The sequence below is a fragment of the Desmodus rotundus genome, chromosome 5 (genome assembly GCF_022682495.2).
Source record: "Desmodus rotundus isolate HL8 chromosome 5, HLdesRot8A.1, whole genome shotgun sequence".
Classification (NCBI taxonomy): domain Eukaryota; kingdom Metazoa; phylum Chordata; class Mammalia; order Chiroptera; family Phyllostomidae; genus Desmodus; species Desmodus rotundus.
In genome coordinates this window covers 106,941,549-106,964,957 of record NC_071391.1, presented here as the reverse complement: position 1 = coordinate 106,964,957, position 23,409 = coordinate 106,941,549, and the positions used below count along the sequence as shown (strand labels likewise).

Genomic DNA, 23,409 nt, shown 5'->3' with positions numbered 1-23,409 from the left:
CTGAATTTTTCTTGAGGGAAAGGCAGTGTGGAAGAAAAGGGGCCACATGTTAATCTGACAAGCTCAGGGGAGCCCTGCAAGGCAGCCTTACCAACTCAGGGACCTAAAGTAACCACAAAGGATGGTCTGAAATGAAAGTTTATTAACTGAACGCAGTTCAAGGCAGGAAAAATACATGTCCTGGGCCAGTATTTCTCCCTAGGGAAGGTCAGTCATTACCTTGACTAAGCCTCTCTAAGTCTTTTTTGCATCTATGATTACAAACCTTTGGAATGTCAAGGTAACTTCCCTTTTTTTCCCAAACCCCTTGGGCACAAGCTGAGGCCACAAACCCCCCCATTGTTATTGTTATGTTAAGTGTTGATTGTTAACTAGCGGTTACACGCCTATGTAAAAGTAGTGTCTATCCTTTTACCTTTCATCCAGTCCCAGAGTCCAGTACCTTTTAACCCCCACTTTGCTTTCTCCTGCCTCCCCTAATCTATCACCAACAGACTTTGGGTAACCCCCTTCTGGCTCCTCCTCTGATCTAATGTATAAAATAAGGTGCTAAACTGCCCTTCTCTGGAGCATTTCTCAGTCCATTGAGGTATTGCTTCCTGGCAGTTGCGGTCAATTTGACTCAAATAAACTGACCAAAAATTTTCTACAGGTGTGAATGTTTCTTATGTTGACAGCAGGTAGATGGGAGGCAGTCGGGTCACACGGGCCTTCACTAAGAAACAAGTAAAACACTTGTCCCAGCCCATGTGGCTCATTGCGTTGCGTGCTGGTCCCTGGTGAGGGGCTCATGAGAGGCAACTGATCTGTTTCTCTCCTCCCCTTTCCCCCTCCCTTCCCTTCTCTCTAAAAATGAGTAAATAAAAAGTTGAAAAAGAAAAAAATTAAAAAGAACCACTCTCCCGAGCAGGTGTGGCTGGGTTGGGTGGCGCGTCATCCTGTGCGCGCACTGAAAGTTCACGGTTCGATTCCTGATCAGGGCATACACCCAGGTTGTGGATTCAGTCCCTGGTCTGGGCGCAGAAGGGAAGCATCCGATCAATGTTTCTACCACGTGTTGATATTTCTCTCTCTCTCTCAAATCAATGACTTTATCCTCGAATGAGGATTAAACAAAACAAAACAAAACAAAACAAAAAATAACACTGGATCACTTCTAACCCACAGGCTATCCCGGTCCAGGCGCCGCCGTCCGTCTCACTCTTCCCTCTGTTGCATCTGGAATGGAATTCACGTGCAGCTGAGGGCGCACCATACACCTCCCTGGTGTTCACCATCTGGCCATGAGATGGGTTCTCTTTCATTGGTGTTATTATTATTGTTATTGTTATTTTAGTGTGGCCTGTCTACTTCCCATTGCAAACACTGAAGTGTTGTTCATCATCTTAGTTGTGCAATTGGGAACTGTAACTTTAAGGTTGAATCAGGCTAAAGCTGTAAGAACACAACAGTGTAAATTACAATTACCATCTAAAGATGCCCGGAGGCCAGGAGGATAGTAAGAGTTTCCTAAGTAGATTTCCTGCGCCTCAGCAGCCTTGCAGGGGGCCTTGTTCTTATGACACTTCAGCTTCCGTCTCAGTGAATATGCTTAGTAGTCCTTGTTGGGTTAGGGGGTAAGCCTGTTCCCATAATGGGGTTCTAGCATGCTTACATAAAATTGCTTTATCAGTATTCTTTTCCTTTAACCTTCTGCAACTTCTCTTATCCTCAGTTTGCCTCTTTTTACTCATTTAGAAATAAACACTGTAGTAGGACAAACTACTTCCTTTTAACTTCTCTCAAAAACATACATATCCCTTTCCTTCTTTCTGCAATAACATTCCTTTTAAATTTCAAATGAGAAACCATAAAAACAGTGCTATGGATAATACAAAAGTCATACACTTTCAGCAGTTATGAACACTTGGGCTATATAAGAACAGGGTTTGAGAAAAGCCCTAAGAACAAGTGTAACTATTATGATGACTAACATTAGCAGACAGGTAAAGACAAGCAAACACATTTTGTTTTTTAAGTTCAACATCAGTTGGTGAGAAGATAACTTTGTGCATGCCTGGAATAGCTGTTTGCCTCTGATGTGGGCAGCTTCCTGTGCCTGTTCTTGAAGAGCCTTTGATGTCCGCTGATAAGATTCCTTTCAACGAGGTTGCAGAGAGTCTTTAATTGATGTCTTTTCCAAAGGACAAAATCTGGCCTTTGGAATCTTTGTCTCCCGGGAGCACACTGTGAAATGAATCAGTTACTAATGTATCAATTTCTTTAAGCCGGTTAATAAGTCCTTGATAATAATGTAGAATGTCTGCTTTAGTAAGGTTGGTTCATAAGTCCCTCCATCTAGATGCATTGGGTGACTAATGACTAATGAGGCGAAAGGCTATATTTTACCAAAAGGAGTAGATCTAGGTTGAGGAGCACTCTAGGGAGAGCTTTTGGCCAAGGTAGATTAAGAACTTCTGAAAATTTACCTCATTGAGTTTTAATTGTACCATTTGTACATTCTACCAATTCAGAGGACTAAGGTGATAAGCACAGTGAAAATGCTGTAGAACAGGCCAAATATCACGAATGGATTGCATTGTTTGCCCAGTGAAACGAGAGTCTGTCAGTCACTATGTAACTCAGAATTCCCCAACTGGGGATTTTTTTCCCGTTAATAATTACCTACCATTACAGCTGTTGCTCTCCTGCAAGGGACTGCCTCAGCTCTGTGAGAAAACATACAATTCGTAATGAACACATATTTGTATCCTTGATATGGTTGCATTTGGGTGAAATCCAATTACATATCTCAAATACACCTAAAGAAAGTGGGAAATATCCTTGGGACCTGTGGTTTTCCAGGATTATACAGATAGAACATCTGCTATACACTTTATGAGCTATAGTGGGAGGTTTCCAGTAATATTGTTTGCTCCATGAAATCATGTTTTCAGGACCCCAGTGCATTAGCTCACATACAAGTTGAAGTGTAGGTAATTGAGCCCCTATAGGTAAGACTGGTTTCTGACTGGGTCCAAACTGTATCTGTTTATCTGGGTCTAAGCTTTCCTATTTTGTTTCCATATCCTCTTTTCTTCTTCTGCAGCTGTAAAAGAGAGTCTTTTATTGCTTCAACAGAAAGAAGAAACATTCTTAGGTCTGGGTAATTTGGCCGCTTATTGCTGCTTGTCTAGTTGCAGCCTCAGCTAAATCATTTCCTTTTGCTTCCATGGCGACCACTTTAGAAGGTCCTCAAATTTGATAATCACCAATTGTGTCACTTAGATGTATGGCATCTAATAATTCTGCAACCTGTTTTCCATTCTTTATGGTCTGTCCTGAGGAAGGTAAGAAGCCTCACTGCTTCCACACTATTCCAAAGTTAGGAGTTGCACCAGAGGCAGAGAAGCTATCAGTGCAAATATTGGCTATTTGATCTTTGGCTGATGGACAAGCTTGAGTTAGAGCAATTAATCCGGCATGTGGGCCAGATCACGTTCAGGTAAATAAAAACCTTTAGTTATGTCTGCCCTGGAAGTTATTGCATATCCGACTTGGTAATATCCCTGTTCATCTTTCAGATAAGAGCCATCTGTAAACCAGATTAAGTTAGCATCATCGGGAGTTTTCTGTAAACCATTTCTAGGAACAAGAAGATGGTTAATAAGCACGACGCTATCGTGGGCGTCTTCATCCTGCAAAGAAGGGAGCAAAGTTGCTGGGTTAAGATGGTTTTCACACCGAGTTAAAGTAATATTAGGTGCAAAAAGCCGGAGTACTTCATGAGAAGCCAGGCGATTGATGGAAGTGTTTAGTGTGGTGAGAGAGTTCAGGGGGGATTCAACAGAACGCAGAACATAAGTAAAGGAGAGCCCCTAACTATTTCTTCTGTTTACTTGCCTACCACGGCTGTAACAGAGATGGCTGCCGTGCAGGGAGAGAGCCCTTTTGCTCCCGAATCTAACTGCTGACTATAACATGTGATAGGGTTAGGATAATATCTGTGTTTTCGAGTTAAAATTCCTGAAGCATTTCTTTTATTTTCATGTATAAAAAGAAATAAAGTTTATAAAAGCTATCCCAGAATGGGAATTTTAGATAACTCTTTCTTTAGAGCTGTTACAGTTTGTTTCCCTTTTGGGTTCCAATGGGTCAGGTTGATCTGATTTTAATAAGACATTTAGAGGCTGGGCCATTAATGAAAAATTTGGAATCTAATTGTGTCAGAATCCAGGGAGACTCAGGAAACCTCTAAGCTGTTTTTGTTTGTTGGTTGTTGGTTTTTAGATGAGGAAATGGTATTACTCCTCTGAGTCTCCAGGGTTAACCAGTAGCCCATTTTTAGATATGAAATGACCAAGGTGTTTTACTTGGGGAAACAGAATCAAAGCTGTTACAGTAGGCAGCTAGTTATATATGAACAATAGAGAAGGGAGCCACACATCTAATTAAACTGGATTAACTAGGAAGGGGCAGCTTCACAGGTACTACAGGGAACAGTTGCTAATCCCCGAGGAGGCACAAAAGACTGATTTTCCAATCTCCCCAGGGAACAACCAGCCTGTTCCGTCAGATTAACAGTGGGTGTGTGGGGATAAAGACTAAGGAGAAGACCTGGCTGGTGTAGCTCAGTGGATTGAGCACAAGCCTGAGAACTAAAGGGTCACCGGTTTGATTCCCAGTCAGGGCACATGCCTGGGTTTCAGGGCCAGGTCCCCAGTAGGGGGTGGGTGAGAGGCAACCACGCAGTGATGTTTCTCTCCCTCTCTTTCTCCTTCCCTTCCCCTCTCTCTGAAAATAAATAAATAAAATCTTAAAAAAAAAAAAAAGACTAAGGAGGAGATTGGAAATGCCTTTGCTGGGCACAGGCACAGTAGAAGCCAGATTGCACAGGGGGAGGTCCTTTTACTATGAGGCATGCACAGTAGGAGCAAAAATGGCAACCATAAAGGAGAGGAAAGAAAACTGGAAAAATAGCAGCTAGGTTAAGGGCATGAAATCCTGGAAGGTCCAGGCAAGGGATTGGATGGCGGGGAGACACCAGCATAGCCCTGGAAGATCCAGGAAAAATACTGGATAGTCTGAAAGAAAGCCTACTCTCTCCCAAGCCCAAAGAAATATAATCAAAGCTTAACAAAAGGTGCAAGTCTCATGCTCTCTCTCTTCCGCATCTGTGTGGGCCAAAGTGTAACAGGTGTGGAATGAGGTCCAGAACTTGGGGTACAGGCCAAGAGGCCCCAAAACCCTCACTAATATGGCTAGGGGAAGGGGAAGTGGAGCAGGGTCAGTGAGAATTACTTTGCCCACCTAAAGAACTTGGCCTGTGTTTTAGTAATGCTAATAGCTGAGCCTGTTAACAGTGGCAGCCGAAAAAGGCAGAAGCTACCAGAGTGCTGGCAGAGGTAGCCGACTGTGGGAGGAGTTGGAAATGAAGTTTTGGAGGAAGATCTCCACTGGGATTTAAACCCAAGTACGGGGCAGCCACGCTGTCTTGGTCACATGGCTTATGCAGAAGGACCCCCGTTGGCCCACCAGGAGGAGGGGCTGTGCAGTTTTGGAGGAAGAGCAGGATCCTAGCTGAGCACAAATGACCGAGAGAAGCTGAATGGGGGAATCTGCCTGGTTGAACTGCGGACTTCTCTTTCTTTCCTGAGAGACAGTCCCCCTGACTGGCCTGGTTTGGCAAGGGGAGGCAGGACTCTGTGTGTGTGGGGGGGGTATTTAGTTTTAAGGGACTTTGGGACTTAAACACAGAACCTGCCATTATTCTGAAGCTGTATAACTTTTGAATAAACAGTTCCTTTCCTTTTCATAAGTCTCTGGCGTTGGGAGTCATGGTTTTTTTCGGGGGCGGGCAACAGAACCCAGAGTGGCTCTGTTATGAAAGTGCAGCAATGATTGCAGCGGATGGAAACAGAGACTAAGCTAGACAACTGGAGCCTCAGGTGCCCGGCTAATGGCACTGGCAGCTCTGGGTCCTGGCCCTCCTCCTGGGCATGGTGAGCCCAAGTGCAGGCCTGTGGCTCCAGAGGCCAAACTTCTTCTGCAGCTGAAGACAGAGCTGAACCACCTGCTCATGGATGAGACACCACTTAAGCCCTTCCTTTATTATTACTCCAATAAATCTTGCCACTATACCTCAGATCCTCCTGTGTGTGTACCCCTGAGATGCATTTCCTGTGATAGCGTTGGAAGAATCTTATTTCCTCCAGCAACTTTGGGACCCTGTGTCCCTTTATGGGTAGCTGTTGTGATAGGTAAGTTGTGTCTTGGGAGTCTAATATGTCCTAGAGCATGAAGGTAAATCATCTACATACTGGATTAGGGTGGAATCTCTGGGAGATTCAACATCATTCTAATTAGCTTTTAGCATCTGAGAGAAATAGGTGGGGCTCTCGATATACCCCTGGGTCATTACTGTCCAAGTAAACTCAAAGAGGGCTTTCCTGTCTTTCTTTTTTCTTCTACAGAAATGCTTAAGAAGGCGCCACACAAATTTATCACTGAAAGATATTGGCAGTCCGCTGGAATAGCGGGTAATAGGGTATGTGGATGTGGGACCACAGGATGTCTTTGTTTATAGCTATGAGATCCTGTACAAACCTCCGTTCTTTCCCATTTGGTTTCTGTACTACAAGGATAGGAGAATTGCAGGGGCTCCTACTAGGAATTATAAACCCCCTTTTAGAGTAATCTTGTATAATGGGCTTAATTCCAGCTAGTGCATCAGTTCTTAAAGAATGTTGGTGACTATTAGGCAGAGGTAAAGTATTGTCAATAGTTATTTTAATAGCAGAGGCTAATGCAAAACTTAGTCTTGCCATTATATGTACTGGAAAAGGCCCAAAGTTGCATTGGAATGTCTGTAACCAACATTCAGCCAGTCTCAAGATTAGTTTTCTCTTGTAGAGATTCTTTTAAAATCATTATTTTTCCAATTGGTTCAGTATCTGATTTGTTTAGCTCTAAATACATTTCACCCTCTGGGAAAAGGATACGTGGGTGTCATGGGTTTCAAGAAAGTCTCACCCTGTCAGGTGAATTGGGTCAGATTAGACGAGTAAAAAGGTATATTGCCCAATAACATTCCCTAGTTGAAAGGGAACGGTTCCTTTTTTAAAAACAGATACTTGTTGGTTAGATGTCCCTATGATTTGTACAGAAGTTTACTCCCAGGGAGAGGTGGGTAGGATGAAGAACAGGTGAAGTAGCCCCAGTACCTTCAAGGGCCTTAGTAGTTTCCTCTTTCATGGGAACTTCAATTTCGCCTGAAGTATCAGTAAGAAGGGGAAATGCCCTCTCCTAGTCCTCGGAGCGGTCCTATGTTTACTAACGTTTCTCTTCTTCCTCCAAATCCCATTTCAGTTTTCTGCGGTTCTTAAGATAACCCAACTTTTTACAACCCAAGGACACCTAATACCGTAATTCTGTTGCTTTGCTCTCAGAAACCAGTAGGTGCATTAATTGGAATAAGTCACAATAGCCAGGATCTTATGTTCTAGACTTAAATCAAATTTATTTACAAACCCATCAGGGCTCTGGAGAGGGTTGGGAAAATCTGGAGGTAGATTCCTTGATTCTGTCCTAGTACAAGGAGAGTAGGTTATGGCTGATTCTCCGGGTCCGGAGACGGGCTTTTCTCTAAAGGGAGCTGCCAGAATTTGTGTGTGTGCGTTTTTTAATTCTAGTGCATCCTGGTCTGGTTTGCTATTCTGAGTGTCCTGTAGGTCATTAGGGAGCTGCAGTGGAAGAAGTACAAGAAAGAGAGGAGTGGGAGGAGGAAAGGAGAACGAGTCTGGACAAGGAAGTAAAGGGCGCAGTGGGGCAGTCGGAGAAGAAGGAAAAGTGGGGTGTTGGCATCGAACGGCTTTGGGAGCCTTCTTTAGCTCAGAAACAGTGTCTAAAATTTCTTATAAACAACCTGTAGAGAATTTATCTGTGTTCCTCCTAGAAGCTTCTAATTTCCAAACAAGATAAGTTTACTACTCATTCAGTTTAATTTTAGGGCTGGCTTTTTCGAATCGTGCGCACACAAAATTAATTTAGGTGTCAAAAGAGCTGCACTTTGGCCATCTTAAGTTAATATTACTTCTAGATACATCTTCCCATTTCTGTAAGCAGTTGCAGGAAAGGCTCCCTGTGAATTATACATCTACAGGAATATTAATAGGGGCTGAGGGCTGGGGGCTTGTCAGCCTCGGTGGCATGATTTTCCGGGTTAATTTTAGTTTTCTTTTGAGATCAGCAGAGTCAGAAGAAATTTCAAGGGATATAGCTGGTGGGTTGAAGGGTGCTGCTTTATGGGTTGAGCTACAATGGGCTGCCACCTCCTTAGTCACGTCAACCCTTTGCGTGTCTTGTTCTCTCCCCAGCTAATGTAACTGTGAGGACTTAGAGCACTATATAACCAACTCATGTATGTGTGTGTCCCCAGATGAATCAATTATTTAATTATAGTTGTGTTGGAGTTCCCTCTGGGGCTCTGCGTGTTTTGAGAGGTGCCCTCTAACAACGCCACATAGATTCTCAGTCACCTAAGAATGCCTGAAATTGGAGCTGGAGAGCGTAAACGCCCCTTATCTCTGGAGCTGAACAAGTTCAGACTCATTTATCTGGCGAAACGCTTTGTTCAGACTCTCAGTAAACAATTCCAATTGGAAGGCCAAAATTAAAAACCAGTCACCCATTGTTTCCCTCCTGTCTCTGAGTTATCTCAACCCTTAACCTTTAGTGCTACCTCAAGGATTTTTCTAACTTTATAAGAACAGCTCAAAATCAGGGCCTCCTACCTTGAAACAAAGAGGTCTGGAATCCTAAGAAAAACTCACCCACATTTACTCAGTGCAAAGCAGGGAGCTGGTGGGGCACAATGGGGCCCTGCTGGTACCTAGTACCAGGTCCAGGTCTGCAGGGTGGTCCTAGGTGGGTTTCTTTAGAATCCTGCTGACTATGCCAAGGAAATGTTGATGCAAAAACATCCAAACCCTTATAGATGGCCAACAGACATATGAAAAGATGCTCGCCCTCTCTAATTATCAGAGAGATGCAAATTAAAGCCACAATGAGATACCACCTCGCACCTGTCAGAATGGGCGCCAACAATAATCAACAAACAAAAAGTGTTGGCAAGGATGTAGAAAAAAGGGAACCTTTGTGCACTGTTGGTGGGAATGCAAATTGATGCAGCCACTGTGGAAAACAGTATGGGGTTATGTCAAAAAAAAAAAATGGAACTGCCTTATGATACATTGATCCTGCTTCTGGGTATATATCCAAAGAAACCCAAAACAATAATTTAAAGAGATATGCACCCCAATGTTCATCGCAGCATTATTTACAGTAGCCAAGATATGGAATCAACCCAAGTGCCCAACAACAGACCAGACAACTGTATTAAAAAGTTGTGGGAGCGGTGAGGAAATCTTACCATTTGCAACAGCATGGATGGACCTACAGGGTATTATGCTAAGTGAAATAAGCCAGTCAAAGAAAGAAAAATACCATATGAGTTTACTTAAGTTCAGAATCTAAAGAACAAAATAAATAAACAAAACAGAAACAGATATAGAGATACAGAGAACAACGTGATGGTTGCCAGAGGGAAAGGCTGTTAAGCGACTGTTAGGCTGGTTGGAGACAGCAGCTGTGAAAGAATTCACAAAGAGAAGAAAAGGCAGAGAGCAAAGTTTACTCACTTCCCAAGCATGGAAAGGGGCTAGGCACAAAGATATGTGCCAGCAGTGAAGAGGCTTTGAATTTGTGTTGGATTATGAAAGGGAGGGGTGTCCTCATGTGACTGCTGGGCTGTTAGAGGCATTGTAACACAGGAGGTCTGGGTTGGTTTTGTGTGAGCTATAGTTTGTTCCAATGTTATCTTCTGCCTGTGGCTGTGGGGAGCAGTTAGTCATGTTCTGTTCTTGCTTTCTGGTAATTTCCAGTCCTGGGGACATAAGCTCAGAAGAGAAAAATGGCAGTCATATTTAACAAGGGCATAGGCCTGCTTGGTACATGGTGCCAGGATAGCAAATGGCGCCAGCTTCATCCTTTTAGGGCCTGGGTGAAAAATGTGAAGAGATTAAGAAGTACAAATTGGTAGTTACAAAATAGTTATGGTATGTATAAAGTGCAGGGAATTTAGTCAGTAATATTGTGAGAATTCTGTGTGGTGCCAAGTGGGTACTGAAAATATCAGGGGGACCATTTTCGTAAAGTATATGATTATCTAACCACTATGCTGTACACCTGAAATGAATATAAAATAATACTGGATGTCAACGGTAATTGAAAAAAATTTTAAATATGCCCAAACCTGTGGAGAGTCTTTATGAGTTACTTGAGCCAAATTGATGACAATTGTCAAGAAATAAAATTCAACAAACTGAGAAAATAATCCAGAAAATGGCAGTTTTACACTTGTTTTAAACATTAGAATAAAAGGAGGAGATGTAAGAGGGGGCTACATGAAATTTATTGGTAGAGTAGAAAGGTGGGAGAAAGCAAAGAAGGGAACTCTCTGAATGGATAAAGAATAGAACAGACACACACTCTCTTACACTGGTGGGTACAGGGTGGCTAACATTCACAGCACAGAGAGATGGTTTGGGGGAACAAGACGACAATGAGGGGTTCTGTGGTCTCCAGCTTTGGTGGTGGGTGTGCCCTGAGGGGTCTGGAGATCACTTTGACATTTCAAAAGAATGTAATCTTAGATGCAAAAAGACAATAGGCTCACTTAAAGTAAAGAATGACCTTTGTCAAGGAAACTGCAGACCTAGGATGTGACCACTTGCGACTCATTTAAAAAAAATTTTTATTATGAATTTTTTTTAGAGAAAGGAAGAGAGAGAAACATCTATTTGTTGTTCCCCTTATTTATGCACTCATTAGTTGCTTCTTTTCTAAAGATTTTATTTATTTATTTTTAGAGAGAGGGGAAGGAAAGGAGAAAGAGAGGGAGAGAAACATTGGTGTGGGAGCGAAACATTGACCAGTTGCCTCCTGCACCCCATCTGGGGACCTGGCTCACCAGCAGCGACCTTTTGGTTCACAGGACAGCATTTAATCCACTGAGCCTCACTCGCCAGGGCTGTGACTCACTTTTAATTAGGAATTTTTATGCTCAGAACCTTGCTATGTGGTTACTTTCCGTCTCTGAGTTTGCAAGGCCTGCCAGGCGGGCCTCCTCTGAGCTTGTCAGGTTTAGTGTGTGGCCCCCTTTTGTCCACATAGATAACTTGTCGGGGTCACACTGTCAGTTCAGTAGTAAAACCAGGATTCTAACCCTGGTGGTGCTAGGCCTGCAACACCTCCCCACCTTCCTCTTCGTTCAGAGGAAATAGGCTAGACAGTGACCACATCAGGAGGCCAGGCATTCTGCAAGTTAGTCAGGCAGCAAATGATCTGCTCTTCCACCTTGGCTTCTAAATGGGGAGAGCCACGAGCATCAGACAAACCCCACAACATGTCAGGTCACAAAAAGCATCGGGTTCAGGGCATGGCCCTCATTCCCTGACTCAGTGGAAATAGGGCTTTTTCCTTTCTTGGGAAGCAGCTTCAAAATTTTGAAGCAGCATGAATTTCTCCAAGGGCCACTGATGGGGCCTGGGGTCAGGGAAGCAATTCAAAGCTTGGTTCTACCCCTATCCATTTGGGCGACACTGGGCAACCACACTCTACTGAGGAATGCTTAGAGACCATTCTCCCTCCCCTCGTCCTCCTTCCTCTGACCAGGTGCTCACCCGCAGACTCAGTTTACTAATCCCTCCTCTGAAACATGTAGTGATCCCTGACTCCCTCCACAGTGCTCCCCGCGTGCTGTGGCATCGAGGCCACTGCACCATCTGGGTCTACAGTCTCCAGAACACTTTTTAGCCACACCCTACCAGCGAAGGTGGAATTGTACCCAGGGGCAACCTGGTCAACCCCTGGCCTGCTTCCAGACAGCTACTAAGTAGGCATAGTCCTTCCAGAGTCCTTCCATTTTCTACATTTTTTAAGGTAAAACTTATGGTGAAATGCACAAATCGTAAGTGTACAGTTGAATGAGTTTTGATACATGCAAACACTCCTGTCACCCAAGATACCCCCCCTACCTAGATATAAAACACTTCCTCTACCACCATCCAGAGGAAGTGCCTCTTCCACCAGTTAGCTCCTCCAGCACAGGGCCCACGCCAGGTTACCCTTGTGACCCCAGGGCCCGGCAGAGCACTCACTAGGTAATAGACACTTCAAAATCAAAAAAATATATATATTATTGAAATTTTTAGAGAGAGGAAGGGAGGTAGGGGAGGGAGAGAGAGAGATATCAATCTGTTGTTCTACCCATTTATGCATTCACTGGTTGATTCTTGTATGTGCCCTGACCGGGGATCAAACCTGAAACCTTGGCCTATCAGGACAGTGGATCTAACTGAGCTACCCAGTCAGGGCCAAAGCATTTTTCATGGATGTTTTAATAGAGCAAAATCCCCACATTCTAGTACTGTTCCAGCCTCTGTCACTTTGGGAGAGTTGCTTAAACAGGTTCCTTGCCTTTGAAGTGAGGACAATACCCCAGCCCTCCTACCTTGGGGAAATGTGGGGGTCTGCTGAGACAACCTGTGAGAGGCGGTTTGAAAAAAGGCCTGGACACGTGCAAGGCTGTGACCATCATCATCATCATCATCATCATTATTATTTAATAGTCTTTAATGAAAGCCGTATATAAGATTACTTTATTCCTGCAACTTCTCAATTGTTTTGTCCTTATATTTGCCCTTTTCCTTTCCTATTTGGCAAGATTTGGCTTTATGTTTAAGGATCTTTTACGGTCTCTATCTAGCCTTAGTCCAGTGACGACCACCTTGCCGAGGTGAACGCCACCTGAACAGTTGTGCCATTAGCGTGCTCCCCTTGCACTCATTCAGGGTAGAGGACGTATTTCTTCCTGTAGAGCTGGACTACTTTGCCAGTTTGCTGCTCTTTGCAGTGTCCTCGCACAACCTGAACGTCATCCTTTCAGATGGACACGGATCAAACGCTGTGCTTCTGCCTCAGCTCTTTGGAAAAGGGAAAAGACATAACCTTCTTGTGAAGGACACTGTGGGAAGGTGCACTGAAATGCCTTTTACGGCTCTTGCTCTGGTCAGAAATCAGAAAGGGATTGAACTTCATTTTGGCCGCTGGTGCTTCAGCGATGGCCGCAAATGGAATGAGTAACCGTTATCAATAATAAACTCCTTCTTCTAGGATGAATTTCCTGAAATTGCAAAGGATCCTCCCCAAGCTGTCACACAGCCCTCTCTGAGCCTCAGTTTCCCAGTAAAATGCCGCCGCTGGACCAGGAGAGTCTCCTCTGGCTCCTCTGGCTCCAGCCTGGAAGCACAGTTTAGGCCGAGCTGTTGCACTGCCTCAGCCCGTGGGGCTGACAGGGGTCTGTCACAGCACCTAAAACTTCCAACGCCCAAATTCCCCACAGTATTTCTTTGATGGCATTGACTCACAATGCTTCTAGTCCTTACATGTGATCTGCAATGGATTTTTCTAGATCATTGCAACCAGTTTTGAGGAATGGCCAGGGGTCTGGATGGCCATTTTTTTTTTTGCATAAAGCTCAAGGTTTGAAAGTGTTTGTTTGTTGTTGTTTTTTAATCACTTCTAGATGCTCAGAAGCATCCTGGACAGTGACACTCTGGAATTCCATGGTCACTTCTTGGAAAAGTGGCACAGTCCAGTACAGGAGGAATGAGCGGGCCAGGAGGAGCTCAGGAGGAGCACTCTGATGGTAGGAAAGGACGCAGCGATTGGGGCGGGAGGGGCTGGTTCCCAGGGAGGACACAAGAGGGCAGGTTTACCTCTCAAGCCTAGGGTCACACCAGGTCCTCCCACTACTGTAAGGTCATGATAAGAGCTAAGTGCTGGCACTATATGCCAGGTACTGTCCTTTATATAATTTCTCACCTACCCCTCCCATTTACCCTCTAAGGTAGACATCTTATCTTCATTTTACATGTAAAGAAAGTGAGGTCAAAATAACTTGCTCCAAGACCTACTAATTAAGTGGCAGGAAATGGACTGAGAGCTAGGTGGTGGGGCCCCATGCCTCCCCTCCCAACCCTCACTGCCCACAGCCTCCTGAGGTGGAGCTGGGCGGAGATGGGCCCCCTCCTCCTCTGCCAAGGCCCACCCTGCTCTCAGCACTGAATGCCAGTGCCAGCTGGGGTGCTGCTCACCCTCTAGATACCTTGTTTTTTGTTTTTGTTTTTTAAGTTTTATTTCAAAATATATTCACGAGCAGTTGCAAAAACAGTACTGAGTATTGATACATGCGACAACCTGGACAAACATTTAAACATCACTCTAAATGAAAGAATTCAGTCACAAAAGACCACATATTATATAATTTGATGTGTATAAAATGGCCAGAATAGGTAAACCTACAGAAAGCTTAGTGGTTGCCTAGGACTGGAGGGAATAGGGAGGTTCTTGGGGGGTGACCGCTAATGGATTCAGGTTCCTTTCTGAAGTGATGAAAATGTTCTAAAGTTAGATTGTGGCCATGGTTGCACTGTGAATATACTAAAAAAACATTGAATTGTACACTCAATAAAGCTGTCAAACAAAAAACAAAAGGGCTTTGAACCTTTGAGAGGCAAAGCCATCCTTGACCCACCTGCACCCCACTTAAAATAGAGATCCCATGTCTCTATTACCCAGCTGCTCCTAATGAGGTCATCTTACATAACTATATTAAGTGTACCTTCCTCTTTAAAGTGGGGCTCCTGAAGGTCCAGAGCCCTTATTTCAGCGCTTCAGGTTCAGATGCTGGTGATAACACCTCACCCATCCCCTGGGCTTTACAAAATACCCGACCCCACGCACAAACCCCATTTGACCCTCAAGGCAAGCCTGTGAGCCAGGGCCGCCCCATTTCTTGGTTTTCTTGGTCACAAGATGCTTCCTCCCACCCCAAACTCCCTCTGTAGGGTTTGCCAAATTTAGCAAATAAAAATTTTTCTCTGTCAACCCTGTAAAGCAATCACTTCTAATGTGCCAGCCAGTCCTGGGCGGGTCTGCTCATCATTTTAAGACAGAATTGATCACAGACTTTTAAGAACTGAAAGGGCTCTGGACCCTCTCCTAGCCCAGCCTCACCCACCAGGCTTGGTCGGAGTCTCCCAGGCCAAAGCCTCACTTGGGCCATTTTCTCAAGCCTTTCTATTCGTGCCTCAGTTTGCCCCCCTAGAGGCGAGTCCTGCATCCCCCTGCATATACATCGCAAGGCGGTGGGCCGGCGGGAACGGCCAGGGGAAGCCCGCTGGAGTGGGGAGCCCCGCTCCAGGCCTTCCGTTCAGATTTAGGGGGGCAGGAAAACGAGAAATAAGGATGGCACCGCTCGGGTTCAGCCCGGGAACGACCTCCCCACCTCCCAAGCCGGGACTAAAATCCCAGCAGGAGCGGACTGCGACCCCTGTGCCAAGCCCAGCTACACTGGACCTTCACAGACCCCGTCAGGAGCCCAGACGTGTGCCAGCGGACCGCGGGACGCACTCGCGGACACGCGCGCGCGGCCCCCACGCCCGCCCCGCCCCCCCCCCCAACCCCGGCTCCGCGCCCCACGAACTACAATTCCCAGCAGGCGTGGGCTGCGGGACAGGAAATCCAGGAGGACGCGTTTGCGACCGGAAGACAAAGTTCTGCACGGTGGGATCCCCGTCCCCGAGTGGGGACTCCTCTGAAATGGAGAAGCGGGACTCCTCTCCGCGTAAGCCCGGCTTCCCGGCTCTGCACACACCGTTCCGCCGTGAGGTCTCGGGCGAGAGCCCTCGGTCCCGAACCTGAGCCCCGCCCCGCCCTCGCCTCGTAGCAGAGGCTGCGGGGAAGGGGATGGTGGGTGGGGGCTTGGGCGGGTGGCACGGGAGGGATGCCGAGGGCGCCTCCCTGACCTCTCCTCCACCGCCTGGAGCGAGCTCCCTTTCCTGGAGGGACGAGCATCCCGATCAGAGGCTGGAAAAGCCTGTTAGGGCCCCTGGGTGGCTGGCAGGGCTTCTCGGGAAAACCCAGAGAAGGCTTGGTTCCTCCGCGCTCTGGGATGTGGGTCCGGGTGTTTGTGCCCGGGCCTCAGAATGGCATGGCAATGCCAGGTAAGGCTAAGGGGACCAGAGCACTCCCATTCAGTATGTTCTCTCTCAAACTGCAGTATGTTTTCTCTTAAAGTGCTGGGCTCACACCTCAGGGTCAGGCGCCGGAACCCTTGCGCTAACTTCCCAGGTTACCCAAGGATTCTCTGCAGCGCTGCAGAAAGGACTTACCCAATCCTTCAGTGCAAGCCAGGCACTCAGGGGTCCAGCCTGTTCGGTGGGATGAGCTGTGCTGAGGCCCCACTTTGTTCGCCCTCCGGGCCCAGGGCGTTCTCTCCTGAGGCTTCTTCTCAGCTGATTTCTGGCTCCCAAGTGGGGATTCAGGTTACACCTGTATCGGGAGCAGTGACACCACAGTGACCGGCAACACACTGGACTTTGTGTCTCCAACCTCATTTTCAGCCTTTACACTTTCCGAACTGGTCATACACTGCTATGTCCCTGACCGTCAGGGTTGATAGGAAAAGGCCCAGTATGGCAAGGACCCTCTAATGTCGGTGAGATTTTACTCTTCTGTAGTTAGTTCGAGACCAGCTGCTTCCTAGAAATACCCCATTTAGTAAGTTGGAAACAACTCCAGAGAGAATGTGCGGATTGCTCAGATTCCCTTGCTAGCAGGAGTTCGGGTCATAATAACTGGTCAGGTGGCCTCTAAGAATGCTCATTTTTGTCTGGGAAGTTCTCAGAGGCTTGGTTTTCCAAGCTTTCTGTTAAGACAACTAGCCTTTTGTTCAGTAGCCTCTCTGGCCCTAGACACAAAAGATAGATACCATAGAAACTTGGAGACTTGCACTGCCCCAGTTCCCGGGCTCGTTAATAGGAGCCTGTTCTCTCCTTCCACAGTGAGCTTCTGCATTCCAGGGCATAGCACTCGACTTTTGAATGAGTAAGAGCCTGTGTTACTTGCATATGATGTGCCAGAAGCCATTTCATGCCCATCTCTGCTTCCTGAATATCCAGCGAGCAGGGTGCAGTTAAAGTCACAGGGCCGTGTTAGTAGGTCATTATAGGGAATGTGGCTGAGGGTACAGTGTACTAAAAGTTGGGTTCTTTCCCCTTCAGGACTTTGGGGGCCACTCAGGAACATACGTACTCTGCACATGGAAATGCCTGCACCTACACTGGTTGCACTTCCGGGTGCAACTGCAGGATTCCCACTGTAGCAGAGATATCTTCAGCACATGAGTGTTTTCAGTAAAAGTTTATTAAAACTGGCATTTAAAGGGGGGAGGTGGAGGGTGGTAGAGGGGGAATAAATGGTGATGGAAAGAGACTTGATTGGGGTGGTGAACACAACGCTGCGTACAGATGATTGAAGAATTGTGCACCTGAAACCTGTGTAATTGTTTTAGCCAGTGTCACCACAATAAACTCAATAAAAAGGAAAAAAACGAGCTTTTAAAAATCAAAACTCATCGTTTTAATAACACCTTCCATGTATAGCAGAATTATGGTTGAATTTTTGCCTTAATATTGTTTGTACATATTTTTTAAATCCTTCATGTGTATAGGACTTCACAGATGTCGAAGCAAGGTCTTTGTATCAATAACAGGTAATAAAGCTGGTGTCGGTGGTCCTGCAGGCCACGCCCCTTCCTGTCAACCAGTCCCGGAGGTGAGGGACGGCCGCCCTGCTTCTTGTCACCACCAGGGGTCGCCCTTTCCCGCGGAACCACTGCTCACCCTGTGCGGCCTGGGACTGGTGAGGGACTGAGGGCTTCGGTCCTGTGTGAGTAATTAGATGGCCTTGGCCGGAGGCCCAGCATCCATCTCCGCTTTAGTCTCAGCTTTCGTTGATAAAGGTGGGGAGGGTGATCTCCGGGCCCTCCACACCCATCAAGGAAGGATGTGGGGATGGAGACGCATCCGGGAACGTCTGTGCTTGTCTTTCCTAAGGCGGAGGTGGGAGGCCAGGCTGGTTTTCTGGTCTCTCTAGGTTCACCAGTCTTAAGAGAAAGGAACTAGGGTGCAGCAGGAATGGGAGAGGCCTGGCTCCCGGGCTCTGGAAGAAGGAAGCTTAAGCAGGGCCATATTACAACTGGCCGGGGAGTTGGGGGAGGGGAACTGGGGAGGAGGTGGAATGCCAAGGAGGAATACAGGCCCCTCCCCTCACACTCTGGAAGGTAGAGAAAAGGACCCAGTAGGGTGTCGTCCAGATGGTCCGAGGTACCCAGAGAGGAGTCCTTGGTAATTTATCTGCATTATTGCAGGTAACAGGGAGGGACAGGGGCTCGGGACACTGCTCAGTCTAGGTCTGGTGTTTGGTGGCCAATGGACAAGAAAGGAGAAAGCCATGGGTCTTTCAGAAGACAAACCGAGGATGTTTGCAGAGAGAAGGGCTTTGAGTAAGATTTGAATCCGCAGCTACAACAAATATTTTTGGGGAGCCTGCTGTGCTAAGCTGTGGGCTGGGCTCTTGGAATTTGGGGGTGACCTAAACAGACACAGTGGTGACCCATTTCGAGGGCTTACAGTTGAGTACAAGTCTATAGTCTAGCCCTGAAAAAAGCCTGTAGATTTGACTGTGGTGGGAGTCCCAAGAGTGTGAGGGACAGACTGCCCTGGTTTGGGATCCCCAGCTTAAGCTGTGGACTGGAGGAAGAGGGCCAGAGTGAGTCAGCAGAAGAGTGACAGGTACATGGCCCTCAGATGAGAGGGAGCCTGGCCGTGGCCGGGTGGCTCAATCAGTTGGAGCATCATCCCCTGCGCCAAAAAGGGTGCAGTTTTGATCCCCAGTGGGTGTGCCCACGGGAGACAACCAATGAATGTTTCTCTTATATTGATGCTTCTCTCTCTTCCGCTCTCTTCCTCTCTAAGATCAGTAATTTTTTTTTAAAAGGCAGAGGGGCCTTGGCTGGTGGATTGAGCACCAGCCTGTGAACCAAAGAGTCGCCGGTATGATTCCCAGTCAGGGCACAAACCTGGGTTGTGAGCCAGTTCGTGCCCCCAGTGGGGGGGCGCTCAAGAGGCAACCACACAAGATATTTCCCTCCTTGCCTTCCCCCTCTCTAAAAATAAATAAATAAAATAATTTTTTTAAAAAAGGACGGAGGGGAATAAAGAGGGGGAAAATGAGACAACTAAAATAGCATAATCAATATATTTTTTTTAAAAAGAGGAGCCTGTTTGAGACTAGAAGGGGATGAAAGAACCATGTAACATTGCGTGTTTGCACCTTACCTGGTTTTCCTGAATACCGGGACACCTCTGGGCTCTTTCCTGGATAGAATCCGGGCAGTGGGCTAATGGATCGAGTTTAAAAGCAATGGAGCTATTGTGAACTGCATAATAAGGAGCTGAGGTGGACGGGAGAGGGCTTGGGTCTAGGGGAAGGAGAGTGTACTTGAACCAGCTGTGAAGAGGACATTGCCAGGTGCAGAGATAAGGAGAGTGGATTTGGGAGGGGTGGCCAAAGGTTTTTGAAGTATAACATACATATAGAAGAATCCTTTTTTAATTTACTTTTTTACTGTGCCTTGCTATACATTAAGAGCACCCTCCTTTAAAGATCTAAATTCTTCCAATGGGAATTTCCTTAAGGCAATAGGGTGCAGAATGGGCCACCGGGCGCTGCAGTCGTAGAACCACAGAGAGGGGCCATGGGAAAAGGGGAGAAGTTGGGGTGAGAAAAGTAGGTAATGGCCTGATCTTATGAGGCAACAAGAAGCGTTTGGTGTCCGTGCAGGGAGTCATGGGCAGTCACTCAAAGACTTTAGGCAGAGCTGTCGCAGGACACAGTCTGCTGGAGTAAAAGTTCGGGAACAGGGAAGGGCAGGCGCACTGCCCTGGCAGGGCGGTGCCAGCTTCTGCACTTTACCCTGGAGGCCAGGGAAAGCCAACCTCAACTTTCAGCCGCAGCCCTAACTCTTGGGATCTATCGAAAGCTAGTGTACTGCCTTCCAGAAAACAAAGACAAACCACACACCAACTTTTGTATCCACGTTCAGGAGAGACAGGGGGAGGGTCTGTTACAAATCTCTGAAGGTGCAGCAAAAAAAAAAAAAAAAAAATCATGTACCAAGGAGGAACAGGAGCCAGAGACTCAGGAAGCTTGCCTGGGCCTCTGTCCATCTGTCCATCAGTCCTCCATCTCCCATTACAGCTGCCACCCGAGTAAGCTGACTGGACAGACCTGGGAGGACAGCAGGCTACAGAGGAAGAGGGGCCTGCCAGCTCGAGCTAAACGAGCCCCAACAGTCCCCTTCATTCCCCTTCTCTCCCTATTGCCAACCACCTTGCTTCAAGATTGTTCCTGACATAACTAACCCAACCACAGACAGTTCAATTGGAGCTTGACCTCATGCTCAGGTAAAAATATCCTGAGGGCCGCATTCTGCCTTACCCCCCACAGGACCTGGTTCTTCAGTCCCAGGCCTCCCCTCCACGTCCCTTCATGCTCAGGCCTGTCCCATGCCTGTGCCTCTTTCTACCCAACTCCCCTTGCTCCTTCTCCCTCTCCCTCTCCCTCCTATGGATTCCAACTCCCCTAGGAGAAAAATCTTTGTATTCTCAGCACCCTTTCCCTCTACTTCCCTGGCCACGGGAGACCTGGCTGTTGTGTGGTGGCTTCACATTCCCAGGCCCTACCCTTGGCCTCACCTCCCACTGTGAGGGCCCCACCTGCCCCCAGGACATTCTTTTCCCAGCACTTCCTCATGTTTGAAACCTGTATTGATAGCCCTGGCTGGCGTGACTCAGTTGGTAATGGAAAGGTTGTGGGTTGGATTCCTGGTCAGGGTACATACCTAGGTTGTGGGTCCGGGCACATAGGGGAAGCAACCAATCAGTGTTTTCCTCTCACGTTGATGTTTCTCTCCCTTCTTCTCTCTCTAAAAGCAATGAAAAAATAGCCTCGGGTGAGGGTAAAAAAAATAAAGATATCTGTATTGACTGATATTTTTAATTATAAAAATAGTTAATGTTTGTCATAACAAACGTCTCAGAGTGTAGAAATACAAAGCTACGGCACCGTCCTACCTGGTCTCACGTTCCCGGGAGATGCACACACCTGGCTGCAGGATTCAGACTCTTGGCCTCCATGGGGTGATCTTGCTGATGCTGCACTTTCCTCCCTAAATTAGAACTCTAGTTCAGGCTGACAAATAATTGATTAAAAGAATTATGTAGCTCAAAGCCTTTCCAGGAGGGCTACAGAACCAGCCAGGAACATTGTCTGAAGGGTTACAGCCAAGTGGGCCTAGCGGAGGCACCCCTGAGCACAAACGCCACCGTTTCCAGCACAACCGATCCAGACCCCGGGCAATACCACGAGGGCCTCAGTCTCCTCGGCCTCTGGAGACAGGATACAGTTGCCACCTCTCCCCAGGGTGGAGTCCTCTTGGTGCCTGCTTCACATTCAAAGTCTAGCATGATGGCATCTGATTGGCAGAATGCCTGCACCCCAGGTGCAAGGGAGGCTGGGAAGGCCTCGTCTGGCTTCTGTGAAAGGAAATAATATTCTTGATGGAGAACGCCCCAGACGCAGGAAATGCAGGAAGGCAGACATCCCCGTCAGTTCTCTGGGAGTCCAGCCACCTGTATTTCAGCAGCTCCTGCTCTACGAGCCTCACACCTCACGTCTGAGACCTCAGGCTACAGCCTGCTTACCTGTCCTCCTTCAGGTTCTTAAACCACCTGTCCTCACGGTGCTCCCTACTGTGCTCCACCAGGGGTCCCAGCTAGACGTCACCACCGTCTCTGTCTGCTGACAGCCACCTCAGCCACGGCACCACCACTCGGGAAGAGCTGACATCCATTGTGCACACACTGTATGTTTCACATGTCGTGAGGTCCTTTGACCCTCAGACCCGCCCCCGGCCCACCAGGAGAAACGCCTTATTAATAGCCCCATCTACACACGAGGAGATGGGAGCCTCTCCTCGGGTTTGCCCCCTCCCTCGCTCGTAGTGGTCCCTTGTGAGCAGGCTCTTTGTCTTGCTCCTTCTCTGCTGCGGATCCTTGTTTCCCTATGAGCTACAGGCAGCACGTGATCCTCGAAGTGTCCCAGCAGTCACATCTGCTCAGCTCCGACAGAACAGCCTTTCTCAAACTTGACTAATTACAACATTGATCTAGGATGCTTGTTAGGCGTAATCTAGATTCCTAATTTTCTCCTGGAGCATCCAGTTCTTACGATTTCAGGAAGGCCTGGAATCTAAGACGTTTGACAAGTTCCCCAGTGATTCTTATGATCACACAAACCCGGAAATACTTCCCTAGGTTTGTTTCCTTAGGGTGGATTTAGACCACCCTGGGCCTGTAAACTATGGGCTGCTCTCCGCAGCGATCAGAACCCGAGATCTGCAAAACGGGGAGAATCACTTTGTGCTTTAGAAGGACCATGAAACAAGCAGTCATGTGCTGCCAGACAGTGGGGCACTGAAACCTTCAAAATACGTTTCCAGAAATTCTCCTTCCAGTAAACTCGGCCCAAGGGAGCAGCCATGGTTGTGCACAAGGCAACCCTGTGCCAGAAATGGAGAATGAGGAGAATGAGGATGTCCTCACCTGCCCGTGCAACTGGCAAGACGCAGTCCTGCAGGCCTGGCTGGGGCACAGAGCCAGGAGGCCGGTCTCCTTCCTTTTCCTCCTTCCTGATCTGTCCAGGCCAGTCACTGCCCTGAGACGACATTGATTCCACCCTCCGTCTGGGGACCTTTGGCTCACCCAGGCCCTGACATTTGCCTATGCAAAGCCCTGCACGGAGGGAGGGTGTGGCCAAGTTGAAGGCATTGTGGACTGGGAAACCCACTCAGTTTGGTGTTTGCAGTGGGTGGTATGTAAAGTCTCTTGAAATCTGTATCGATTGCCCTGGCTGGTGTGGCACAGTTGGTTGGAGCATAGTCTGTAACGGAAAGGTTGAGGGTTCGATTCCTGGTCAGGGTACATACCTAGGTTGCTGGTCCAGGTACATAGGGGAAGCAACCCTTTGACTTGCCGACTCTGGTTCCATAGGAGGTCTCCTTGGGCAAGGTTAGTTGTCCCTTGCCTTATGGTCCAAATGTGGAACAAAGGTCAGCTAGGGAGTGGATGTAAGAGAGGAAACCCCATCTCTGACTCCAGGCCTGGACTGTCTCTTTGTTTTTTTATTTTCTCACTTTCCCCACTGCACCAAATAGGCTCCCTGTCCAGCCACCCCAGTGACTTTTCATGGCTTCTTAAGCGCCTTTGACCTGTAGGTCTCAGGAATCACCTGGTCTTCCTCTCTGAAGGCTGCGGCAGTTCCAGCCCCGGTGCTCTCTCCGCATAGCCCCCAGCACCGTGGCCTCCAAAAACGCAAGCACGTGGCCTTCAGTTCTCCTTCGTG

At 47.3% G+C, this 23,409-nt stretch overlaps 1 protein-coding gene, 1 long non-coding RNA gene and 1 pseudogene across 2 annotated transcripts in view; all 3 read right to left on the bottom strand.

Moving 5' to 3' along the window:
- CAPG (capping actin protein, gelsolin like) overlaps window positions 1-16,475 on the bottom strand; it is a 33,720-nt gene extending 17,245 nt beyond the window's left edge. Inside the window, exon 1 of the mRNA XM_024558486.4 lies at window positions 16,275-16,475. The gene's annotated coding sequence lies outside the window, so the exon portion shown is untranslated. The remainder of the gene's footprint in view (window positions 1-16,274) is intronic.
- LOC112303025 (large ribosomal subunit protein uL24-like) lies at window positions 12,699-13,137 on the bottom strand (annotated as a pseudogene).
- Window positions 16,476-17,293: 818 nt separating the features above from the next.
- LOC139440922 (uncharacterized) lies at window positions 17,294-21,763 on the bottom strand. The gene is made up of 3 exons (XR_011651231.1): window positions 21,081-21,763; window positions 20,849-20,932; window positions 17,294-17,828 (listed from the first exon to the last, which is right to left on the bottom strand). It is a non-coding gene; the product is annotated as an uncharacterized lncRNA (long non-coding RNA).
- Between the last annotated feature and the right edge of the window lie 1,646 nt (window positions 21,764-23,409).